The sequence below is a fragment of the Giraffa tippelskirchi genome, chromosome 1, assembly GCF_054371585.1.
Source record: "Giraffa tippelskirchi isolate mGirTip1 chromosome 1, T2T-mGirTip1v1.2.pri, whole genome shotgun sequence".
In the NCBI taxonomy this organism is placed as follows: domain Eukaryota; kingdom Metazoa; phylum Chordata; class Mammalia; order Artiodactyla; family Giraffidae; genus Giraffa; species Giraffa tippelskirchi.
In genome coordinates, this window is record NC_137275.1 from 47,242,628 (window position 1) to 47,268,957 (window position 26,330).

The window sequence follows — 26,330 nt, forward strand, 5'->3', positions numbered from 1 at the left end:
GGAGATGACTGAGTAACAAATACATACATACATACAAAGGGCTTTTGTTGTACTTCATTGTAAGATTGTATTATTTGACAAATTTGATTGTAAGATTTAATAGGGAATGGATTTCTGAGAATATTTTGACAAGAGAAATATCCAGTAAAGAACTGTAAAAGCTACAACTGGTATTTACAAGAAAGCCTTAAACTAGGTAAGTAGTTTTGGTTAAGGAGGTTACAAAGTGAGAAGGAATGGGGACATGTCTTCAGCATTCACTGTGGATCAGATACTTAGCTATTCACTCTGTATACAATATCTCACATAGTGGTCTCAGCAACTCATGAAAGCAGATATAATGATAATGAAAACTGGGGTTGAGAGAGATTTAACAAGCTACTTGTAAATGTCTGAGATGAGTTTGAATCCATGTATGCCTGGCATCAGGACCCCCCTGGTAGCTCAGCTGGTAAAGAATCCACCTGCAATGCGGGAGATGTGGGTTTGATCCCTGGGTTGGGAAGATCCCCTGGAGAAGGGAAAGGCTACCCACTCCAGTATTTTGACCTGGAGAATTCCATGGACTGTATAGCCCATGGGGTCGCAAAGAGTCAGACATGACTGAGTGACTTTCCACTTTCACTTTCATGCCTGACATCAAGGTTGTGCATTTTCTACTACACCCTGCCTGCTACAGTGGGTTGAATGGTGACAAAGGAAAAGATATACCCATTTCCTAATTCCCAGAACCTGAGAATGTAACCTTATTTGGAAAAGGGGATATTACAGATATGATTAAACATCTTGAGACAGGATCATTCTAGATTATTCAGATGGTCCCTAAAGCCAACAATAAGTGTCCTTGTAAGAGACATACATGGGAGAAACACAAAGGAGAAGAGGAAAAGGTGATGTGAGGATAAAAGCCAAGCTGTGAGTGATGCACCCACAAGCCAAGGAATGCCTAGAGCCACTAGAAGCCAGAAGAGACAAGAGGGAATTCTCCCCTAGAATTTTCAGAGGGAGCACAGCTCTGCTGACATCTTGATTTCAAGCTTTGGGCCATCAGAACTGAGAGTTGTTCTGTTGTTTCAAGCCATATGAATTGTGGTCATTTATCATGGCAGGTGTAGGAAACTAACATACCTTCTAAATCTGCTCTTTTGAATTTTGTATATTTTTTGGATATTCACTAATATATGCAGTCATTCTGTCAGCCTCATCAGTAATATTTTAGTACTTAGAGTTTTAGGGTCTAGAATTTTAGCTCCTATGTGGAATATAGAAGTTATTGTGTCCCTACCTTCAGTGTGGTCAGAGAGAAAAGATGAAACACATAAAACAATGAATGAACAGTACTCATTCATATTCTAAGGGATATATACTCAGTATGTATTATGCAGCAAAAATAGTTTTAGGTGCTAAAGCAGCAATAAACAAGATAGAAAACTTCCCTATTCTCAGTGAGGTTCCAGAGAGAAAATGGCTAGTTACAGATTCTAAGGCAGAAACAAGCTTGGTGAGCTAGAGGAACAAAAAAAGACCTCCCTCTTATTAAACCTTTCAATAGATGTGAGTTGACATTATTATTGTTATTGTTAATATTTTTCACCCAACTAGCATGTAAGTGGTATATTTAGAATTTATTGGCCAAAACCCAATGTTGTTGTTGTTCAGTCATTTCCGACTCTTTGCAACCCCATGGACTGCAGCACATCAGGCTTCTCTGTCCTTCATCATCTCCTGAAGTTTGCTCAAACTCATGTCCATAACCCAATGTTAATTTTTGTTTTAACATGCAACTGCAAACACCAAGAAAAAGGGTCAGTCTGATGCCGCAATGAACTAGGCGATTGCTTATGGGGTCTGATGTGGCAAGCATCTCCAAATATTTTCTCCATCCATGTCCCATGTACATGTGTATATCCACCCTATATGTAGTATTCTAGGGGGAAACAAATCACAGTAAAGATGGACATACAAAATTACATTGTTTTGTCCCTATGGTTTACTCTAAAATCTTTACCTGAAAGTGTTTGTATGTAAATGTGTTCCTCCTGTCCAGATAGAGCAATCAAAAGAAACCCTTGACATTTTAGAACAGGACTCTTTAAAAGGGAAGGGAGGAATGGAGAGAGTAACATGGAAACATATACATTAGCATGTGTAAAATAGATAGCCAGTGGGAATTTGCTGTATGACTCAGGGAATTCAAACTGGGGCTCTGTGACAACCTAGAGGGGTGGGATTGGGTGGCAGGTGGGAGGGAGGCAACATATGTATACCTATGGCTGATGCGTGTTGATGTATGGCAGAAACCAACACAATATTGTAATTATCCTTCAATTAAAAATAAAGAAAGAAAGAAAAATTAAAAGGAAGGGAAATAATATAGACAAAGAAAATGAGTGCTACCATGGAAGACAAATTTTATACAATTCACATTGTGCCTGAGGTAAGCACTGCTGGAAGGGTATGGCTCATTCAGTTGACAAGGTAAAATAAAAGAGGAAAAAATGTGGAATCCTTATTTTTAGTGACATCTGCCTTACTTCCTGTTTTGACCTGCCAGACACTGGGTGGAGGAAGAATTTTAGCTGGTTCTTCTATTCCATGGCATCATAGAAAAATCCAATCAGGTTGTTGCTACTAAAAGTACTTGTACAGACTTTCTGACTGCAGTTCACAGCATATTTTTAGTTTTTAATGAAAAATACATTGCAATTCTGGCTCCCATCAGGAAGGTCAAAGAAATCATGCTTTCCACGAGGAATAGGTCATTACAAAGCTCAGATGATTTTAATGGGAGGAAATTGATAAAGATGAAATGCATTTTCTTATAATATACAAGCAAATGCTAATTAAGGAGACTGAACATCAATGTATCACATGGTAGGTATTTACCTTTCACATCCCAGGCACCATCTTTGTTGTCAATTTACTTGGGTATCATCCTTGACTTTGTCTTCTCTTCCTGCATTCAGGTCACCCACTAATCCAATTAATTATGAATTTCTTTCATTTACAATTTCTAAACCCAGCTGACCCTTGAACAACACTGGGGGTTGGGGTGCTGACCCTCCATGCAATTAAAAACCTGCATATAATTTACATTCTATGCTCTGTATCGAGGGTCTTCTGTATCCACATTCTGCATCCTTGGATTCAATCAACCTTAGATAATGTAGTACCATGGCATTTACTACTGAAAAAAGCCACATAAAAGTGGAACCATGCAGTTCAAACTCATGTTGTAAAAGATCAACTGTACACTTCAAAACTATCCCCTTCTCTCTTACTTACTGCCAAAATCTTGATTCAGGCCACAGTCTCCTCTCTTCTGAATAACTGTACAGTTCTAACTGGTTTCCTGCCTTCAATTCACCCATCTTTCAAATTCATTTCTTTTTTCACATTATTGTCAGAGTAATCGTGTTCTTCAATGAGAATCAGTCAGGTCCTCACTTTTCTCATATGGTTCCCCGTTGCCTTCAGGAGTAAATTCAAATGTCCTGATATGATTTCTTAGACCATGTATGATCTATTTACATGCCCAGTCTCATCTCTCATTTTTTTCTCCATTGTGAACTCTACTCTCTGGTCATGAAATCTTACTTATCTATTGAATGGACCATGCTCTTATACCATCTCTCTCCTGTTTCCATTCATTAACACTCTGAATACATCTTTTAGCATTTCTGCTTCTTTTTGCCTTTGCCCCAACTCTGAACTACACTCTGTGCCTCATCTCCATCTCCCATCATTTAGTCCTAAATTGATGATGGGGATAACGTCTTTACCTCACAAGAATGGAGATCTTATAATACCCTGTGCTTAACGTTATTTTACATTTATCACATTTACTGAAATTACCTAGTTCCTTAATGTCTTCTGTCTATAATATAGATTCCCCTACTGCCATTCATTCTAACATCTAACCAATGCTTAGCTCATAATTATTGTCCTCAAGAACTATCTCCTGAATTAACTTGGATATGAGTCAAGCAAACAAACAAGTCATTTTTTAAGGGGGCATATGGTCATAGAGTCTGTTCCTGTGTTGTCTGAGTTATAGGCTCAGGACAATCTTTAAACGATTGGTTACTTATTAACACATGGTCTTGGGACGCTTTCCAGTGTGACAGATATTTGTATTTACTTAAATTAACGTGCATGTCATGTGAGATTCACATGTATTCGAGAAAATGGGCTCTTCAGTCTTAGCCTAAAAACTATTAACAAAGATAGGAGTGTTTCTCAGATATTATTACCAACTTCAGAAAAATCAGGGAAGATTGTAGAACTTTATAAAATAACCATATAGGCTTGTGAATAAATCAAGATAAAAGAAGTAAATAAAAATAGGCCAAGAAATACATTTTATGGTATGTAGAATACAATATGCATAATAACCACTTGAAATTTTTGTAGCCTTTTTAAAAATAAAATATGATCAGCATCTCTAGCCACACTTGACTGGACTAAGAGAAAATCATCTGGCCTAAGCAAGGTTGACCAACTACTTTTTTCTGAAATTCTGAATCTGAATAAAGAAGTTATTGTTCTGTGGGAGATTTTAATTTGAGAATGTGTGCATGCTCATCCTCTACTTGTCTTGCAGACTAAGAAGCAGAAACTTATATAGACAGAAAAGAAAAAAAGAAGGCAGGTGGACAGGAACAATTACAAGAAATGAAGCAGGAGGCCTGATGGATTTTCAATACCAGATTCCATTCCTTCCTGGAGGCCCAGTCGTGGTGAGCATCTGATATCCCTTCATAAGGCTGGAGTTCTCCTGAATACACCAGTGCATCAATTTCAGTTTGTTTACAACTGTAGCTCATTCAAAGTGATTGGCACACATGCTGTATTCATTTTTGAATGCTTTCTACCCTCCAGTATTGCTCATTTAAAAAAATATCTTTCTTACAAACACTCTGAGGAATTGAAGATGAAATACTTTATATACAATCATTAGAGGATTATTTAGTCTCTAGGCAAAGAAGGCTGGGGGAATTCTGCTTTTTATGTACTTCAGGCCAAGTTCAATCTATTCTTTAGATCAAGACAAAATGACCTCATTGTTTTACACCCTTATGATTCCCATGTTAAACTCTCTGATTTATAGTCTACGGAACAAGGATGTGAAAATAATTTGAATAGCAGATATGTCTCTATATTCATATAGAAAATAGCCCCTTTTTTTGATAAACTAGCTTAAGTTGGCTCTGGTTTTTTAGAACAAAAGATCTGTTAATCATACAGTTCAGATAAAAGAAATAATAGGGGAATGTATACATGACCCAAAATAGAGGAAGAGGAGGGCGGTCCCTTCTCTGGGTGTGAATGAAGAAAAGAAGCAGTGGGAAACTTGAATGTCAGAGCTAAATAACTTAAAGCTTGTGTGATCTGATTGCCCATTTTGTTTTACGTGTCACTGCCAATGTACTATTTTTACCTTATACTGGGCAAATGTGACCAAATGTGCTAAGACAATTCTGTCCTCTTTTTCATGGTAGAAAAAAAGAGTTTAATAGCCCTTTTGGGATTTACCAAATTTTCCTGGCACCTAACCTGCTTGGAAGGCATTCCCATCCATTTCTCTAGCTATTATTAATTTTACATTTGTATGAAGCAAAGCCACCAGAGAATTAATATTTTGATCAGAAATTTTTGGCTCCAATAGAACTATTCTTTCTCAATTACATTTCCTTATTATGCCCTGAGACCTGATATGAAAGGTAAAATAAGAAAAAGGCAGACAAAAGAATTATTATATACATTGCATCTCACAGTGTTCACAGAATGTGTGCTTCTTTTTAAGGCTTGTTTTGCTTTTTATGCATCCTGGGAAGAATGTAAGAATGTGTTTTTTCTTATTTGACTTAGCTGCCAAGAAAATAGAATTGCCAGGAAAATAATCTTCTTCTACAACTGCATAGCATGAGGGAAAACTGTGTTTCCATGTGATATTCTTATCTTTGTTCTACTTTAATTTTCCACAGGCCAGATTTATTAATTCTTTATTTTTAATTGAAGTATAGTTGATTTACAGTGTTGTGTTAGTTATAGTGTACAGTACAGTGATTCAGATATCTATATCTGTATATTCTTTTTCAGATTATTTTCCCTTATAAGTTATTGCAAAATATTGAGTAGAGTTGCCTGTGCTATAGAGTAGGTCCTTGTTGGTTATATATTTTATATATAGTTATGTGTATATGTTAATCCCAAACAGTAGTGATACTTATTCTTTTCAATTGTATATATTTTTGTTGATTCTTTTCATATTCCTAGACAAAATCTATCAGCATTACCTGGGAACTTGTTGAAAATACAGAATCTCAGGCCCTACCTCAGAGCTGTTGCACCTGTTGCACTGTAACAAGATTCAATTGTTTCATATTGACATTAAAATTAGAAAATATCTGAGTAGAGCATTAAGAATAAACTAACTTGAATTTATCTAAGTTGGTGGTCAAAGTTATGTACTGGTTTCAGTACTGGTGGTTTCAAATTATGGACTTAAGCCAAGTGGGGAGTTGATTAAAAATGAAAATTCCTATACCTCAGCTTCAAAGACTTTGATCCAGCAGGGCCAGACTGAGACCATGGAGTCTACATTTTGTTAAGTTCTTCTGATGATTGGGATTGAAACACAGGCTTAAGCCTTAACAGATCTTTGCTTTCTCAAGGATATGTTGTCAAAATACCTTATGTATTCATGTCAACCACTTAAGGACTTAATGTCAACCACTATAATGCTTCCTCAGTTTTTCTAAGATGGATAAACAGAGGTGGATAAATAGTGTAAATATATAAATTGGTGGTGAGTTATAAGCAAAAGTGCTACAGGGAAGAACTGATTCCATGGTGGGATCAGCTTCTTTTACTTAAACTTTATTTCCCATTGCTTTTGTTTACTAAAAGGATACCATTTACCCATAATGGCCTACCCCTGGGAACCTTGCTCATTTACCTGGGGGTTAAGCCAAAATGCCTTTGTTCAAGATCTTATCCACCTGTAGATGGCTACAGGAAGGAAGAAATTAACAGACTCTCCCCTGAAGGCTAGCCATTCCAAGAGATATTTGCAAGATTAATGGCCTTTTAACTCTATTTCCTCACCTTCTCCCTTTCTGTGTTCTGTAAAAGAACCAGGCATCTAGACCTCAGAAGATGGTTATTTTGAGACATTAGTCTGCCAATTTCTCGGTCAGCCAGCTTTCTGAATAAAGTCATATTGCTTGCCTCAACATCTTGTCTCTGATTCACTTGTTCATAATGTGGTGAGCAGAGTAAACTTGGGCTCAGTAACAAAAAGACTGAGATGATAGGGACCCTACAAGTGATAGAGACAATTGTCTCAGGCCTTTACTACATATATGATTTCCTTAAGTGAGGGATGTTAGACCTGATGTATTTATTTACTGTTGGGAACTGTTTTAGAATCATCACTGTCTTGAAGACTATCCATTTTCAGTGATACTTCCAGGTCTGCATGAAGGATTCAGAGTCTGTGGGGAAAATGATAGATTCACAATCCTGATCAACTGAAAACATTAATTTACCTTTGCAGAGACACCAGATGCACAAGTGAATGAAGAAATAGAAATAGTTGGGCAGGCTTAGATGATAAAGAATCTTCTTGCAATGCAGGAGACCTGGGTTTGATCCCTGGGTCAGGAAGATCTTCTGGAGAAAGGAATGGCAACCCACTCCAGTATTCTTGTCTAGAGAATTCCATGGACAGAGGAAACTAGTGAGCTACAGTCCATGGGGTCACAAAGAGTTGGACACAACTGAGTGACTTACACTTTCAGAAGATGAAGTACAAAGAAGTTGGTCTTTGAATTATTATTATTTTTATACTATAAATGTTTGGGAGCCATGATTTTAGCCATTCATGGTGAATTAGTCAGGCCTCCTTTAATTTCAATGACAGAAATCCAATTCAAACTCATTTAAATTTAAATAAGGAAATTCACCCATTTTGTAGGCTGAGAGGACCAAAAGGAATTTCTTCCTATGTAGACCTCAGCTAAATTCAGGTATCAAATGATGTCACACTTTGGCCTTGCTCCATTTCTCAGCTTTGCTCATCTCTGCTTGTCTTCAGTCTCAAATGACAGCACTTCATGTGTTTGATGGAGAAGGAACTGGCAACCCACTCCAGTAATCTTGCCTGGAAAATCCCATGGACAGAGGAGCCTGGTGGGCTGCAGTCCATGAGATCGCCAAGAATTGGACACGACTGAGCGACTTCACTTTCACTTTTCACTTTCATGCATTGGAGAAGGAAATGGAAACCCACTCCAGTGTTCTTGCCTGGAGAATCCCAGGGACGGGGGAGCCTGGTGGGCTGCCGTCTTTGGGGTCGCACAGAGTTGGACATGACTGAAGCGACTTAGCAGCAGCAGCAGCATATGTTTGAAAGATGGCTTCTGGCAACACCAGCAATATGAAGTCCTTATAGCCTGTGATTCCCAAAGAAGGGAGTGTTTTTCCTGACAGCTCTGGCAAAAGTCCCTAGGAAGTGTCTCACTTGTCCATCTTCAGCTATACTCTGATATCTCAAACAATCACTCTGGTCAGCTTGAGAAAGAACTCAGATTGGTCAGGTCTGAGACAAACCTTACCTTGTCAGCCCTATTAAAACCACATAAAACAAAAAGGACTACCAAATCAGAGGGGCAGGTGATTCCCCAAGACCAAGGAGTTTAGGATAAACAGGTATGTCAACTGCAGTGGAACTGGCTCAATATCATATGATACTAATCGATGAAGGTCACCCTCAAGACACTGATTCCAAATCAGTCTCAGATTAATAGACACACTCCTTTTACTTTTGAAACATCATCTGTGTTACTCCAGTGGCCTGAATCCATAAATTTACTTCTTCTGTAAGTTCCCAGCAGGGATTTTATTAAAAACTGAAGACCATAAAGTCTCATCAATTTTGTTTCATAGAGAATCAATAGTAAGTTGCAACTTACTATCCATGCAAACTTCAATCCATACTGACTACATGCCATTTACGTTCCAGGAACATTTCAATATTTTTTCTGGACAACTCATTTCAATACAATGGACCTGGCTAATTTATTCACAGTTGCTTTGGTGTATATTGATATTTCTATTCCTGTAGTTTTTTGAGTCAAATTAGTTTTTTCATTCTTTTGTTTATATATACATATATTAAACTGAAATAGATCAAATTCATTTCGGTTGCAAAGTTCTGTTTGATTTACTGGTTACATACTACTGTGTGGTTCAAATTTTAGTAGAATTTGCAAGAAGATTGGTCAAATAACCAAATGCATTAAATTCTTGTCACTAAGTAAGAAAGGTTGACAAGCCTTTGGTGGATGTCACAGCCTATTTGGAATTAGGAATCAAATGTTGTTTCTCATTATTAGCAAAGAATTTTGTTTAATTTCCAAATTGCATTAAATGATTCAAAGTAGAGAGGCAATCATCTTCATGACAACTTCTAGTTAATGGTGCCCACTTAATGCATCTCAATAGGACATAGACTTCTCTATTCGATGGACAGTTTGGTAAACAATAATAAATATAACATTCCATTCTAGTTGACAAAATCTACTATTTCTAAAATTTTACTTGAGATACCTCATCACCTGTCCATTCTGACTGCAATTCTTTAAATGGTCCAGTCAGCCCACAGCCATTGTGCTAAAAACCAAGCAGAGGCTTGAAGTGGACATTCATGAAACTCCCTGGTACTCACCAGTCCACCTCCAGATCCCTCTCTCCTGCTGTCCCATCTTCTCCCCTAGCTCTTTGATCCCTGGTTAGCCTACATTTTCATACTTCGCTTCCTGATATCTATCTGAAACCTTTCCTTCTCTCACCTTCTTAAGGTCATTTTGGAATGGTTCACCAAGTTCTGGCTCTCCAAGTTAACTCTAGGGCAGGACTTGGTTATAAATTTACCTTCATGGCATGTTAACCTCCTGTATCCCTTTCTCCCATTTTTTATATAATAAAGTTAATCCTATTCTCTCTGCATAATAATTTTAGATTATTTCCTTACAGGTGGTTGATTTGGGGGAAAAATTGGTTGGAAACTTTGCCCTCTACATTCTAGGTTTTACTATCATGATATACTTCTTAGTAATCTTATATGTATATAGACACTAAACATTTTTTGTTCATTTCCAATTGCTTGATAACACAGAAGACCAGATTAAAATAGCTCTGATATTTTAATTTGGAGAGATAAAGTATGTACAGATGGGTCTATGCATATCCATATGGCTACTATGTGTGATATTATTACAAGTATAGAAGAATCTGTAAATTAAACAAGATTTTATGATTGAGCCATATTAGAGGGAAATTAGCACACTTTTTTTTTTTAGTTAGAGCATAATTGTTTTATGATGTTGTAACGGTCTCTGCCATAAATCAATGCAGATCAATTATATATACATATACATATATATATATTCTCTTTTTTTTATTTCCCTAGAATATGCTATACTTTCCATCTCAGAAAAACTATAATAGTCTTCCCTGATCTTCCAGATAAATCCAGCAGTCATTTTGATTTACTTTTTATTTTAATCAGCTATCTTTATTTTTAATCTCTGGAACACAGAATTACCCTCTGTTCTCAGGCCCCCCCTAAGATTGCCTTCATCTATTCTTTTATTTTTTTAGCTTCCCTCTTTCAGTCAACAAGGATACTGAGAATTATTATTTTTCAGGCTGTGCAAGTCACTCAAGGTAATCACAGTGTGACTGAGGTAGGACAGAGGAAAGCCTATAAAGTTACAACAACACTTAGGAAGGACACCTATTTTAGGGAAGAGGAAGGCTTTCTAGAGGGGGCATTTGATCCTCAAGTAAGCCCGAAGAATTAAGTATGAATTAATAAGGTGAGGAAGAGAGGACATGCTGTTTCAGGTAAAGCATTTTTAGAAGAACCAGTGTGTTTAATGACAGAGGAAACTTAAGAATTTTTAGAAGTAAATTTGTCTGAATCATAATTTAGATTTAAATCTGAGACTTAAATGACTCAGATGGTAAAGCGTCTGTCTACAATGTAGGAGACCTGGGTTTGATCCCTGGATGGGGAAGATCTCCTGGAGAAGGAAATGGCAACCCACTCCAGTATTCTTGCCTGGAAAATCCCATGGACAGAGGAGCCTCGTAGGCTATACAGTCCATGGGGTCACAAAGAATCTAGCACGACTGAGCGACTTCACTTTCACTGCAGGCATAAGAGAGCTAGTAAATAATTTTTATCAGAGGAAAGCTTTGGTCAGCTGAACATTTTATAAAGATCACTGTGGTAGCACAGTGGGGCAGAAAATAGATTAGAGAGAGAGGTCAAAGAAGCTAGAGGCAGAGACCACTAGTTGACTGAGTCGGGAGATGATTCAGGCTTACACCAAAGAATAGGGAGTAGGGATGAAGAAAAGAGACAGATAAGAGAGATACAAGAAGGGATATCATTTGGACTTTAGTGACTGAAGATCTGACTTATTTCTGTTCCAACCACTGGAATGTATCCAGTGGCTTCTCTTCTTTTTCTACACGTAGACTAGCTGTGTAGAAAGTGAAATACCTGATGTGTGCCCTCCTTCTATGTCTGCTTCCCCTGAAAGTTGCCTGGACTGCCATAGATTTGTCTGCATGAAAAATGACTTAGTGTTTTTTTAGAGTTTTTTAAATGAAAACTAGCTATAGTTTAAAAAATGAACCAAAATAGTGAGAAGACTTGACACTGTTCTACATTTTTGCCTGTGTCTTCAATTCTGGCTAAATAAAGGAAAACTGGGTTCTCATCTCTTTTTCTGCATTTGGTGTGTTGTACTATATTGTTTTGGTTGAATTATTTGAAGAAAATTTGGCTTCACCAAGATAGTTGGCAAAGGGAGAGGTATTTAAATAGCCATCTCGGATTACTGTGGATATTCTCTTTTCTTACACATTACTATATATAAAATGGATAACAAGGACCTACTCTATGGAACAGGGAACTCTGTAATGGCCTAAATGGGAAAAGAATCTAAGAAAGCATGGGTACATGTAAAATAAAGAAATGAACAAACAAAAAAAAATCATACACACACACAGAAATGACTCAGTGTTAACAGGACTAATCTTTCTGTCTCTTTAACCAGCTGCTGGTAGGCTACCTCGCAGGACTGTGCTGCCAATTTCTGAAGCTTACCATGATAAAAAGAAGCTCAACACCTTCCCCCTTAAAAGTAACATCTCACCATTACCATTAAAAAAATAATCCAACAGACATGCTCTTTATTTTTCCAGAATGATGATATTTTGCTCTTTTTTGGCTTCCCTGATGGTTCAGTGGGTAAAGAATCCACCTGTAATGCAGGAGACACAGGTTTGATCCCTGGGTTGAAAAGATACCCTGGAGTAGGAAATGGCAACACACTACAGTATTCTTGCCTGGAAAATTGCATGGATAGAGCAGCCTGGAGGCTACAGTCAAAAGGGTCGCAGAGAGTCTGACACAACTGAATGACTAAGCATGCACACACATGCCTTTACTCATTACATCTATTACTCATTCTAGCCTTAGTTGTCCTTCATTGCATTTCCAGCCAAACCCTTTTGCTAATGTCCCTTTTCCCCTTTTCTACATGGTGTGTTGTACACTAGGAAAATGGAAAACTTTGTATCACTACTTCATGGCAACTCCAAATTTTTAAGATGTCAAATCATATCTATCTATAAGTTTGAAAAAATAGTTTAAAGTTTGTAGGATGTTTGCTTACTAAAAGAATCTAATACAATTGTGTATGTACAATAAATCTGATTTTATATATTTAAATTTTGTTTGTTCTTTTTTCCAAAGACATCTATCATTGTTTTTTTGCTTGTATTTGAGAATTTTATTTTTAATTGCCATTGCTTTTCTCAAATTCATACACTGGTGACATCAATCTATTATCTTGTTTTCCTTTCTTTTTTTTCACAAGCCAAGCTAAGTTATGGCTTGTTTTATTGTGTATATTTCTTGTGATATAAATCTACCCCCTAATTATTAGTAAATAGAGAATACAATTACCCAGTGCTTGTGCTGATAAACAGCACTAATCCTTTCCAAAGTACAGATGAAATTTGTAATATAACCTTTATTTTCAGCTTTGTAATGATTCAGTGGAGTATTATTAAAAACAACTGATTATTAACCTATTGCTAGAAAAACCCTAAATTACTAAACATACATGTAGAAGAAATGTCTTTTAAAAATTACAAATTGCAATGAATATGTGAAATCAGCACTGGTGGTTTTAAATCTCCCTATAATTTTCTTGAAGTATTGAGACATTTGCTGAGAGTTCTTGAATACAGAAATAAAAATCAAAGATTAATATTCTCTCAAACATTCTTTTACATTCTTTCCATGTAAAATACCACATTTTTCATGCTAAAACTAGTAGATAAAAATTTGATGAGAAATAGGATATTTATATAGTGTCAAATAACTATTTTGCAATTGCAGAAAGGAAAAATCTAATCTATACTGGAGAAATCTGGAGTCCTCTACCTTAACCAAATTATCACAGATAATGTTACCAGTAATAGAACAAATCAACATCATATGCCTTCAGATGGGATACAATGAGAACACAGACTTCTTTATTTTTTTTTAACTTTTTATTTTGTAAAATAAATTACTTTGTAAGTAATTTTGTAAAATAAGTAACTTTGTAAGTAATTTTGTAAAATAAATAATTTTTTTTGTATTGGGGATATAGGCAATTAACAAACAGTGTGATAGTTGCACGTGAATAGCAAAGGGGCTCAGATATACACATACATGTATCTATTCTCCCCCAAACCCTCTCCCATATAGGCTGCCACATAACATTGAGCAGAGTTCCATGTGCTATACAGTAGGAGCTTGTTGGGAACACAATCTTATTTGTGTAACATCTCTGCCAAAAAAATAATAACCTGAATTTAATATTGAGGAAACATCAAACAGACTCAAAGTGAGAGATAAAGTAGCTTGCCTGCCTCTTGAAAAATGTCAAGATCATGAAATACAGAGACTGATGAACTGTCCCATATTAAAATGACATGATCACTAACTGCAATCTGGGATCCTCGATTAAACTGGAATGCAAAAAATATAATTAGAAAAGAAAGACTGTTGAATTGAGGAATGCTTGTGACAACTGAGGAAACTTAATATGACCTTTGGGATAGATAACAGCAAGATGTCAATGTTAAATGTCCTGGTTTTGATAGTTGTACTGTGACTATGAAAGGAAATATCTTTGTTCTTAGAAAAATATACACTGAAGTGTTTAGGGGTAAAAGAACACAATGTCTGAAATTTATTCACAAATGGTTCAGAAAAAGAATGTGTGCATGTACATGTAAAGAACAAATAATGGAGGAGATAGGCAAAATGTAAACAAAATAGGAATTCTTGGTATTATTCTCGAAATGTTTCTGTAAGTTTGAAATTATATCAAAATAAAAAACTATACAAATATATTTCCTTTTATGTATCATAATTTTTCTCTTTATTTTTAAAAGAATGTTAGCTTTTTCTAGTAGTCTAGCACTTGGTGAAAGGTCTTTGCATGCTTTATTTGTTTGTATTTTACTTTAATTAGAATTTGTCAACAGAATTTAAATACATTTAAAATGTACCCATATAAGTTTTGAATATGGAAGCATTTTCCCTGTCTTGTTTCCTCCCAAACTTTTAACCATTTCAATTTTTAGTTTTGTTGATGCTTCCTAACTTCTAAATAATATGCCTATCTTTTCCTCTCTTAATTTATCAATTTAGATGCCCTCTACAGACTTCTTGCTATTGTAGATTAAGATTTAGCTCACATTCGTGTCCCCTTCCTCACAATGTAATTTTGAAATAGTTTTCTTCTATTAGTAATCTTTGAAATTGAAATGTTTTCTTATATTTCTATTATGTACTTTCTACACAGTGTCTCTTGACTCCACTTTGAAAAATAGGGATATGTATATACTGTGTTTACCTCCATGTCGCCTCTCTTATCTTCCAATCTTTGTCAGTTGTAGTTTTGCTCTCCCTAGACAGGGCTGATCTGATTCTATTTACATTACATTCAGTAGACATCATTAAATCTTTTTACTTTGTCTATGGATTGAATCTAAAATTTAAAAATTGATAAACAGTGCCTTTTCTTTCATGAGTATAAGAAAAAGCAGAGGCAAGTAGTGTACTATGGTTATATTTCCTATCTCATGTTCAAATATCAAATCTCCAGAGTTCAAAGGAATGCTCAATGGATTCTCCTTTCCAACACAGCACCACTAACTCAAAATTGTGCCAAATTTTATTTTAGCATTGTATTTTTTGTACAGTCTATTATCTATGTATGCCAGAATCTTGTGCTGTTGAAGAGAATTTTATGATTTCTTATGATTTCCATTCTCTAGTGGTGACCACTTTTTTTTTTTAATTGTTTGCATTGTTTTGTTTTTCCACTTCACTGGAGGCTTTGAAGAATTTTTCTTTATTCTTACTGTTTTGCAGTTTCACAGTGATATTCCACATGCTACTTTAACATATGATACTTCCATATTTTTTCTTCTTTATATATATTAGTATTTTTTAATTTAAAGGTCTATACTTTTCTTCATTTCTAGAATGTTAATTTTTCAAATTAAGAATCTCATTTCTTTCATTTTCTTTTCTGGAATCTTTAACATTTGAAACTTGAATCTCCTGGGCTAATCTTCTTTACCTTTTATCCTCTCTTTCTTAATTATATTTTGGGGGATTCCTTTGATTTTATGTTTTTCCTTGTTTTAGCTTTCTTTTTAAATTATAGCTGGTTTATTTTTAATTACTGCTGCTGCTAAGTCGCGTCAGTCATGTCCATGTCCGACTCGGTGCGACCCCATAGACGGCAGCCCACCAGGTTCCTCCGTCTCTGGGATTCTCCAGGCAAGAATAGTGGAGTGGGTTGCCATTTCCTTCTCCAATGCGTGAAAGTGAACAGCGAAAGTGGAGTCGCTCAGTCGCGTCCCACTCTTAGCAACCCCACGGACTGCAGCCTACCAGGCTCCTCCGTCCATGGGATTTTCCAGGCAATTTTTAATTACTAAGGGCTTTTTATTGTTTTTGTTCCTTCACAGAATTTTGTCTTTATTCTGAGGATGTGATAATATCTTCTCAAACCTCTCTAAGGATATGAGTTATAATTTTTAAATTTATTTTCTTTGTTTCTTCTAGAGTAAGATGTTTCTGTTTGTTTTGCTTGATCATTATTATCCCATATCCTTTCTTCAATTATACAGCAAATTTTGACTGTTTTGCTTAAGAATGAAGTAAATAAGATGACAGGACAATGGTGGACTTTGGTAAATTGATGAGGAGTTGGCCCTTGTGTTGGGAAACTCTCATATGCACAAAACACAAACATCAACACTAGTGGCCAGTTTGCTTTTGACCGTTTATTCATTTTTTAGAGAAGTCCCTTTCTTCACAACCAAATTAGGAGTAAATATCTGGCTACTAAATACTCTAAATATTGTAGTGGAAAACTATGAAGTTGGGGTGAATGAAAATCACAACAAAAATTTATAGCCACAGTTCAATCATTCATTCACTTAATCAGTCCCCAGACTGGTACTAATGGTCTATAAATTAGTTAATCACACAGACAAATTGTTTTTGTCAAAGTTACTTTTTTTGTAAAAGAAGCATTGAGCAAATTAGAACATACTAGGTATTGTGAAGAAAATTAAAGCAGAGTAGAAGGGATATAGAGTGACAGGCTTGAGGGAAAGGCTAGAGATAGTTGTTGTTTAGATAAAGTGGTTAAGGAATATCTCTGATAGAATGGTATTGGATAGGGACTTGAGAGAAATGAGGTAGACACAAAGATATTAAAAGGAAGCATATGGTAAGCAATCGGATCAAGAATGCAAAATAAGATGGGATTTTTCCCTGAAGGAGTTATAGACACATCTCCATTTTGCCTTGGAATCTTTCTACAGTTCTGTAGGCATGCTGATCACCTACTCAGTGGTAGGGTCCTCAGAAAATATTCTAGATAGTGGCTATTTCCTTCTAGTTTCATTAGCTATTCTTATTCATGTACTTTCCTTCATTCCAGAACTTTGTTGAGTTTTTAGTTCATTAATGACTCCATTCGTTGTTCATTGCCATGAAATTTTAGTTTATAAAAATTTTTAATGAACTCTTTAGGAACAGAGTGGGCTCAGATTACCATCTTTAACTAAATTAAAAACCTAAAACCTTTCTTAAAATGGTCTCATCCTTTTTTTAAAAGCAATTTCAAAACAAACCAAAAAGAGGCAATACTAACATGAAATTCTAAGTCAGCCTAAGGGTATTGTAAGGTTTAATAGTAACGCTAAGATGAGGATCTGTGTCATTAAGCTATCTCTCACATCAATGGGAAAATATCAAGAGAGAAAGTTAACATATAATGTAGAAACAGTGATTCATATTGTCAAAAAGGAAATAAAACAAAGTTTTTAAAAAGCAAGAATTAAAACTGAATGGTACTTTCTCAATGAAATCAACTCAATGACATGTTGTATAAACTGATTGTTACCCTTACTCAATATCACCATAATTAAAGGTTTGATAAATATATGATTTAATAAATGAAAGCAAATAAAATAAACCTAACTTCCAAATATATGAAAACTCATTAAACTTCTATTTCTGAGGCAATAGTCCGAGGCTGTTTGTCAAATCAAATTATAAACTTTAAAAAAAAAAGAAAAAAGAAAACCATTTATCTAAATATGGAATTCTGATTCTGTGAGCTATAAGATTGTTTTGCTCTGTCAGAGAAATCAGTAATGGTTTTCAGGTACGGCACTTTTCAAGTTGAAGACAGGCAGTGGCCTGAAATCCCTCTTGATAGTTAACCTTATCTGAAAGTTCAGTAATTTGCACAGGCTTCCGGAGATTTGGTGGCATAATGGAAATATCAATATAAACTGGGCCATCAAACCCCAGGTATTGATTCTTTCATTGCATCATAACACTACACAACCTATTTGAAAACAATAAATATTTTCTACATCCAAACTCTGGTAAATTTGCCTGCTCTCTCCCTAGCATTTCAGAGACAGTTAATGATGAAATTGCAAGTAATGGATACATTACATAAAACTGACTTGCACTCAAAAATAACAAGACTCTCCAGAAGGAATACTGGACTCAAACACTCAGAAAACAGTCCTCTCAGTTTTCTTCCAGGGCCAAGGACAGCAGGGTTTTTGTGTGAATGTGAGCACACAGAGGCTTTAACCAGGGGAGTGGAGCTGGTTTTGCAGAAACATAGATGGAGAAGGAAATGGCAACCCACTCCAGTATTCTTGCCTGGAGAATCCCAGAGACAGAGGAGACTGGTGGGCTGCCATCTATGGGGTCACACAGAGTCAGACACAACTGAAGTGACTTAGCAGCAGCAGCAGCAGACAGAACTTCAGCTCTGCTTTTAGGTCACTTGTCAGCCTGACCATGGGTCAACCTTGTTTCCTGTAATTTATCCTAAAGGACATTAAAAACTTGACTTAAAACTAACTTTCTTGAATATGACACTAATTCCTTCAGTCAAGAAATATTTATTGAGCCCCAACTGCATACCGTCGACAGAAAAAAAAAAAGCACAATGTTTTATTCAGCCAACAAAACTGAAGACTTAAGCCCAAGATACCACCTCTTTGATAGCTCTGATAGACTGCTCTGAAGAGGGAAGGAAGTAGCCAGGATATATAGGAGTGTTTGCAACAAAGACCAGGTAGTCAGAACATCAAAGATTGCTGTTAATTAAAGAAAACCAGATATCTCATGTTAAAGAATTTAGACTTTTATTTGTATGGGAAGATGCAAGAGTCTGGGATCATTGAATTCATTTCTTTGATATGTACCTCAGCCATCTGGGGCCAGTATCCGGAGCTTTCTCATCATGGGTCTCTTCAGGGTGCACACTGGGGGTGGGGGGGGTGGTCACAGCAATTGACTGCTAGATGGTGAGCATCCTGTTTTTATCCTGACCTCCCTCAGGGCTCACCGTCAGAGCATCTGTAATGTGAAGGCCTGATAGCTGTAACATCTTGCGTTTACTGAAAAGACCAGGTAACCTTTTTTTTTTCCTTCATTGACAGTACCAAGTAGAGGGGGCTTCCCAGGTAACTCACTGGTAAAGAATCACCTGCCAGTGCAGAAGACACAGGTTCGATCCCTGGGTCAGGAAGATCCCCTGGAGAAGGAAATGGCAACCCACTCCAGCATTCTTGCCTGGGAAATCCCACGGACAGGGAAGCTTGATGGGCTACAGTCCATAGGGTCACAAAGAGTCGGACACGAGTTATTGAGTGAACATGAGCACCAAGTAGAGGAACCAGAGATCAAATTACCAACACCTGTTGGTTCATAGAAAAAGCATCACCAATTCAATGGACATGAGTTTCAGCAAACTCTAGGAGATAATAAACGACAGGGAAGCCTGGCGTGCTGCAGTCCACGGGGTTGCAAAGAATTGGACACAACCTAGTGACTGAACAACAATTAAGCACAGTGCTGAGGGCTGGGGATACAGTAATGAGTAAAATATAAAAGAATCCCTGTCCTTTTGGCCGTTAGAGCATATGGAGTCCCTGCCCTCATTATACTCATGACCTACTGCAGGAGAGGAGCACTAATTAATAATTACACCGCTAAATAGATAAATGAAATGGTACTTGGTGTCATGAAAGAGAAGCTGTATGCCTCTAGAAAGGCATATAATGGGAGGATTTGATCATTCCTGGTCTGGGATGTGGGTGTTAGGAAGACTTTACAAAGAAGGCATATTTGACAGGAGCCAGAGTAAATAAAAGTAAGGCAGAAGGAGGCCTCTGGCTGAAAAGACAAGTTGTGCAAAAGCTAAGTTGCAGTAGGGAGCGTTACATCTCCCAGAAACTGAAAGAAAAGTCATAGTAGGTAGAGCCAGACATCATGGGGAAAAGAACATGCAGTGACTGAGGCTGCAGAGATGAGCAGGGGCCAGTCCACACAGGACTGGTTAAGATTTGTGGTCTTTATCCTGAGAGCATGGCTTCTTTTAATCAGTGGAGTGATATGATCAAATTTGGATTTTTGAAAGAAAACCCATAGCTTGGTGTGGAGGGGGAGACTGTAGGGGAACAAGAGGTATAAGAGATCAGTTAAGAGATTATATAGGAAACAATCATCCAGGCAAGAGATGTGAAAATTTTAGCAGGCTTTTCAATATACTTTTCAAAAATCAGATGCTTAAAAATGAGACAATGATTTATACACTTGAAAAATAAAGCTAGACTGTTTATATCTATCTGTTCACCTATCTATTTCTACATTTATTTCCCTGCTTTAATTATTTTTTTTTCTTGTATGTTTTTCCATTCCTGGAAGGTTGACTATCTCTCTTTGGATCTGAGTGAGTCTTTGAACAACACTTCCTGTATCCTTTTCCAAGAAAAAAATTTTCTTTTAATCACTCTTTGTGTGCTGGGTGGGTGCTAAGTTGCTTCAGTCATGTACAACTCATTGTGACTCCACAGACTGTAGCCTGCCAGGCCCCTCTGTCCATGGGATTCTCCAGGCAAAAATTCCGCAGTGGGTTGCCATGCCCTTCTCCTCCAGGGGATCTTCCTGACCCAGAGATCAAACTTGAGTCTCTTATGTTTCCTACATAGCCTGGTGGGTACTTTACCACTAGCGCCACTTAGGAAACCTCTTAGTTAAGTTTCTGTTTGTGAAGTGAAAATATCTCCTGCCATATTAATCAACAAGAAATGTTACAGCCATCAGCAATTTCTGGCCTCCAAACACAAATGAGGGCTCCCCAAAACTAAGATCCAGCGGATGCTGCCACCCCCGCAAGCTGATTACTGATGAGTTTGGGGAATGCAAGAAGCAAGGTGAACAAGGAAACAGGATTGGTCCCAGTTAGCTGAGGTGCATATGAAAGAATGAATTCAGTGAGCCCAGAGGCTTGCATCTTCCCATATATAGAATGCTAAATTCCTTAACTTAATGCCTGATCTTTGACGTTCAGAATGCCTTCTCCCTTTGTTGCAAACTTGTATATAGCCTACCTTCCCCACTGCCTCCTTGGAGCAGTTTTCTCAGGGCTACTGAGGTGCTGTCTCTTGGGCTCAAAGTCCTAAACATTCCCACCAAATAAAATAACTGTCTACTTCCAGGTCATGACTATATTTTTTAGTTGACATCTTTCTCCAAGAAGCCTTAAATTGACTCTCAAAATCCAAGGTAGCTACTGAATACACTCAGCGTGACTCCCAGTGCACCAGATAGGTCATGGGGCTTACTTATAATTGCTCATTTAATTCTAGTTTCTCTCACTGAGCTGTAAGTGTCTTGACGGCAAGAACGATGTCTATTTTATAATCATTTTATATTACAAACTTATAGCCTCTCATAGAAATGAAGAAAATTATTTATTTGTTAAATGAATGCAATACAATAAAACTTATTTGAAGTGACTAAATCCACATTTATCTTTGAAATAGCCAGAGTTTTGACAGTGAATATCGGTATTTGGTTTATGTTTTTTGGTGAGTGAAGTGGCTAGAGATCTCTTCAAGAAAATTAGAGATACCAAGGGAATTTTTCATGCAAAGATGGATACAATAAAGGACAGAAATGGTATAGACCTAACAGAAGCAGAAGATATTAAGAAGAGGTGGCAAGAATACACAGAAGAACTGTACAAAAAAGATCATGACCCAGCTAATCACGATGGTGTGATCACTCACCTAGAGCCAGACATCCTGGAATGAGAAGTCAAATGGGCCTTCAGAAGCATCACTACAAACAAAGCTAGTGGAGGTGATGGAATTCCAGTTGAGCTATTTCAAATCCTAAAAGATGATGCTTTGAAAGTGCTGCACTCAATATGCCAGCAAATCTGGAAAACTCAGCAGTGGTCACAGGACTGGAAAAGATCAGTTTTCATTCCAATCTCAAAGAAAGGCAATGCCAAAGAATGCTCAAACTACCGCACAATTGTACTCATTCACACGCTAGCAAAGTAATGCTCAAAATTCTCCAAGCCAGGCTTCAACAGTACATGAACCGTGAACTTCCAGATGTTCAAGCTGGTTTTAGAAAAGGCAGAGGAACCAGAGATCAAATTGCCAACATCCACTGGGTCATAGAAAAAGCAAGAGAGTTCCAGACAAACATCTATTTCTGCTTTATTGACTATGCCAAAGCCTTTGACTGTGTGGATCACAACAAACTGTGGAAACTTCTTAAAAAGATGGGACTACCAGACCACCTGACCTGCCTCCTGAGAAATCTATATGGAGGTCAGGAAGCAACAGTTAGAACTGGACATGGAACAACAGACTGGTTCCAGGTCAGGAAAGGAGTACATCAAGGCTGTATATTGTCACCCTGCTTATTTAACTTACATGCAGAGTACATCATAAAAATTCTGGATTGGATGAACCACAAGCTGGAATCAAGATTGCTGGGAGAAATATCAATAACCTCAGATATGAAGATGACACCACCCTTATGGCAGAAAGTGAAGAACTAAAGAGTCTCTTGATGAAAGTGAAAGAGGAGAGTGAAAAAGTTGACTTAAATCTCAACATTCAGAAAACTAAGATCATGGTATCTGGTCCCATCACTTCATGTCCAATAGATGGGGAAACAGTGTATACAGTGACAGGCTTTATTTTGGGGGGCTACATAATCACTGCAGATGGTGACTGCAGCCATGAAATTAGACACTTGCTCCTTGGATGAAAAGTTATGACCAACCTAGACAGCTTATTAAAAAACAAAGACATTACTTTGCCAACAAAGGTCCATTTAGTCAAAGCTATGGTTTTTGCAGTAGTCATGTATGACTGTGAGAGTTGGACTAAAAGAAAGCTGAGCACCGAAGAATTGATACTTTTGAAATGTGGTGTTGGAGAAGACTCTTGAGAGTCCCTTGGACTGCAAACAGATCCAACCAGACCATCCTAAAGGAAATTAGTCCTGCATATTCATTGAAAGGACTGATGCTGAAGCTGAAACTCCCAATACTTTGGCCACCTCATGCGAAGAGCTGACTCATTTGAAAAGACCCTGATGCTGGGAAAGATTGAAGGTGGGAGGAGAGGGGACGACAGAGGATGAGATGGTTGGATGGCATCACTGACTCGATGGACATGAGTTTGAGTAAACTCCGGGAGTTGGTGATGGACAGGGAGGCCTCGCTTGCTGCAATCCAAGGGGTTGCAGAGTCAGACATGACTGAGCGACTGAACTGAACTGAACTGAAATCCACATTTATCTTTGAAATAGCTGGAGTTTTGACAGTGAATATCAGTATTTGGTTTATGTTTTTTTGGCGAGTGAAGTGAAAGTCACTTAATCATGTCCCACTCTTTGCAACTCCATGGACTATACCGTCCGTGGAATTCTCCAGGCCAGAATACTGGAGTGGGTAGCCTTTTCCTTCTGCAGCAGATCTTCCTGACCCAGGATTCATCCAGGGTCTCCTACACGCAGACAGATTCTTCACCAACTGAGCTATTTTGAGTCTGCTTTGCTAGTCGTTGTCTATCATGCTTCTTTTCAGGTGAATACTCCAGAGAGCAGACTGGCATGGACCTGCAGTTAATCGAAGAGGATATTTAATTTCTGTACTATTGGGTGGGAGAGGAGAGAGAGCAGTAGGTGGGTAGGAATAATATATTTGGAAATAAGTGATGTTTCAAGTTCACTGTCTATGGAGTGATTTTGACATTGTATACCTGTGATCTGCTTTTTGGCAAAGCTACCCTTATGGAAAATCCAATCACTACCAATAGCTCTGCTTAAGGCTTAAAGTTTATGAGATATATTAGCTCTTCTGGAGATAGTCCAACTGTCACACACTAGGGTTGCTGCTATGCTGTGGTTATTTTGCAGAAACTGATGATTGTGCTAAGAGTTGAAATTTAGCTAAAGAACCCCCAGAGTCACCCTCTATTGGAGTAAGGCAGATTTCATTCATGTATGACTTTCCTCTTAAAAATATGAGAAGTCAGTATTTTATTTTGCCATAAAATCCATCACAACAACACTGAATACATATTTATAAGAGATGTGAGAAATATACTATGATATTTTATTCTATTAAAGCATATTCTATGCTTGGGGAAATTCATGACCAGCATCAGGAAATAATTAATTCTATGGCTAGTCTAAGAAGAGTTGACCCAATCTCTGTTCCCAAATGCTAGGAAAAATGTACTGCAGCATTTTTGTGGTGCATTAGAAGTCTTAGTTAATTAAGTATATTAATATTGCTGACACTATTTTATTTTTCATTAAAGGAAAATTAAAGAAAAAACCTTTAGGTTTTGCCAATAGGTTATTATTTTTCACCAATGTACAGTTTTGTACTCAAGCAATTGACCTAATCAAGTCAATACAATCAAAACCTCTCTGGTGTGATGCAGACTAAAACAGCAGATGAAAGACTTGCAACTGTCAAGATCAACAGAGAAAGAAAAGTCGAGTCCCACATAGTGATGGAAAGAACTAATTTGTGACACTGCTCCCCTTTCCAAGAAATAAATGTTTTTGCCCCACTCCCCAGTTATGTCTGAACAATCCCAGAAGGGAGAAAGCATTGAAATATGATAACTATGTAAAATACAATAAAACAAGAAACATATTCATGAAATCAGCTCCATGGCATGGTTTCTATATACACTAGATTAGTTTTGCCTATTCTAGAATTTAATATAAATGGAATTATACAATACCCAGTTTTTGTGTTGTCTCTTCTGCTCAGCGTGTTTTGGGGACAAAGTAATGGATCTTGTTTTATTATCTAACATTTATAATGTGTGTCTTATCTTTCATTTTGGTTAGTTTAGGTAGCTTAGTTTGGGTACAGACTATTTTTCTATTTCACTGATTTTCTCTTTATTATTTCCTTTCTTATACTTTATATGGTTTAATTTTCTCTTCTCGTCTTAGCTGCTTAAGATGGCAGCCTAGATCACTGATGCAAGATCTTTCTATTGTTTCAGTACAAGAATTTAAAGCTTGAAATTTCCCCTTCAGCACTACTCTAGCTAATTTAATAATTTTGACTTGTGGAATTTTCATTTGCATTTAGTCTAAAATACAACTACTTTGGATTTGTTACTTTTAGAGTGTAAAGGTTGTAGAGTATAAATGTTTTCCCATTACTCTCCTTTAACCTGTTTGCATGTTTATATCTAAAATAGATTTCTCACAGAGATTTTTCTGAAACTCTCTGCCTTTTCATTGGCATGTTTTTACATGGTTTATATTCAATGTAATTAATGATATGGTTAAGTAGAAATCAATCTTATTGCGATTTGATTTCTATTTGCTTCTTCCTCTTTGTTTTTTTCCTGCCTTCATTAAATTAATTAATTAAATTTTTAGTATTCTATTTTATTTATTTCAGTATGGTATTACTAACTAGTCATCCTCATTTAATTTTTTATTGGTTGCTATAAAGATGCTGTATAGTATAATGTGCATCTTTAATTGGCCACAGTGGGAGGCAATATTTTAAACCTCATTTTACAGATGAAAAGATTAGAGGCACAGAAAGCTTTATATACTTGCTTAACATCATACAGCTTGTAAGAGGAAAAGAAAATGTTGAAAGAGAAAAATAGAGTTTAGGTTAAATGGGGTAATTTATGTGCAGAACAGCATATAAGCAAAGGGATAGTGAGGAAATATGTATAAACAACAGTAGAGGAAAGAAAATACATAGCAAAATACTTTAATGGCTAATGAACTAATTCATAAAGAAAAGATAAGGTCTTAGAAACTGTGATACCAATAAAGAAAACATTTCCTTAAATATATTTCTGTTTATCTTTATGGGCAATGTTGGTCACAGAAACTAGTTGAGGCCAATTTAATTTGAATAGCCAAATATTCTAATACTAAATGATTTTATACATATCGCCATACTTATTTGTGTTGTAGTCTTTTTTAGTCCAGTTCTAGACCTTTATCAAAGATGATCAATATGAACAATGGTTATCATCCCTATATGCTTGACTGAAATAAAGTTCTTCACTCTACTATTCTCATAATTAATACTATAAATATTTAATCCATACAAGACACTGTAATTAGGAAATGAGACAATATAAAAAGGTATTCCTATGCTTTTTCTTTCTACTCAAACTGTATCTGATTTTGTCCTATTTTTATAATTCTTAAAAATACCATGGAAAGGGACAGCTGTATTTTGAATGTGGAAGCAGAGGCTAACCACCTACATAGAAAACATTTTTAGCATCTCATCTAGCTTATGCAGAAATGGAAG

At 36.7% G+C, this 26,330-nt stretch overlaps 1 protein-coding gene and 1 long non-coding RNA gene across 6 annotated transcripts in view; one reads left to right on the forward strand and one right to left on the reverse strand.

Annotated features, from left to right (window-relative positions):
* On the forward strand, positions 1-24,689 carry LOC145545816 (uncharacterized). The gene is made up of 5 exons (XR_014082225.1): positions 1-196; positions 4,604-4,739; positions 19,040-19,111; positions 20,408-23,695; positions 24,337-24,689. It is a non-coding gene; the product is annotated as an uncharacterized LOC145545816 (long non-coding RNA).
* The window catches only part of GABRB1 (gamma-aminobutyric acid type A receptor subunit beta1), a 438,781-nt gene that overhangs the window by 285,520 nt on the left and 126,931 nt on the right, over positions 1-26,330 (reverse strand). The window lies entirely within an intron of this gene.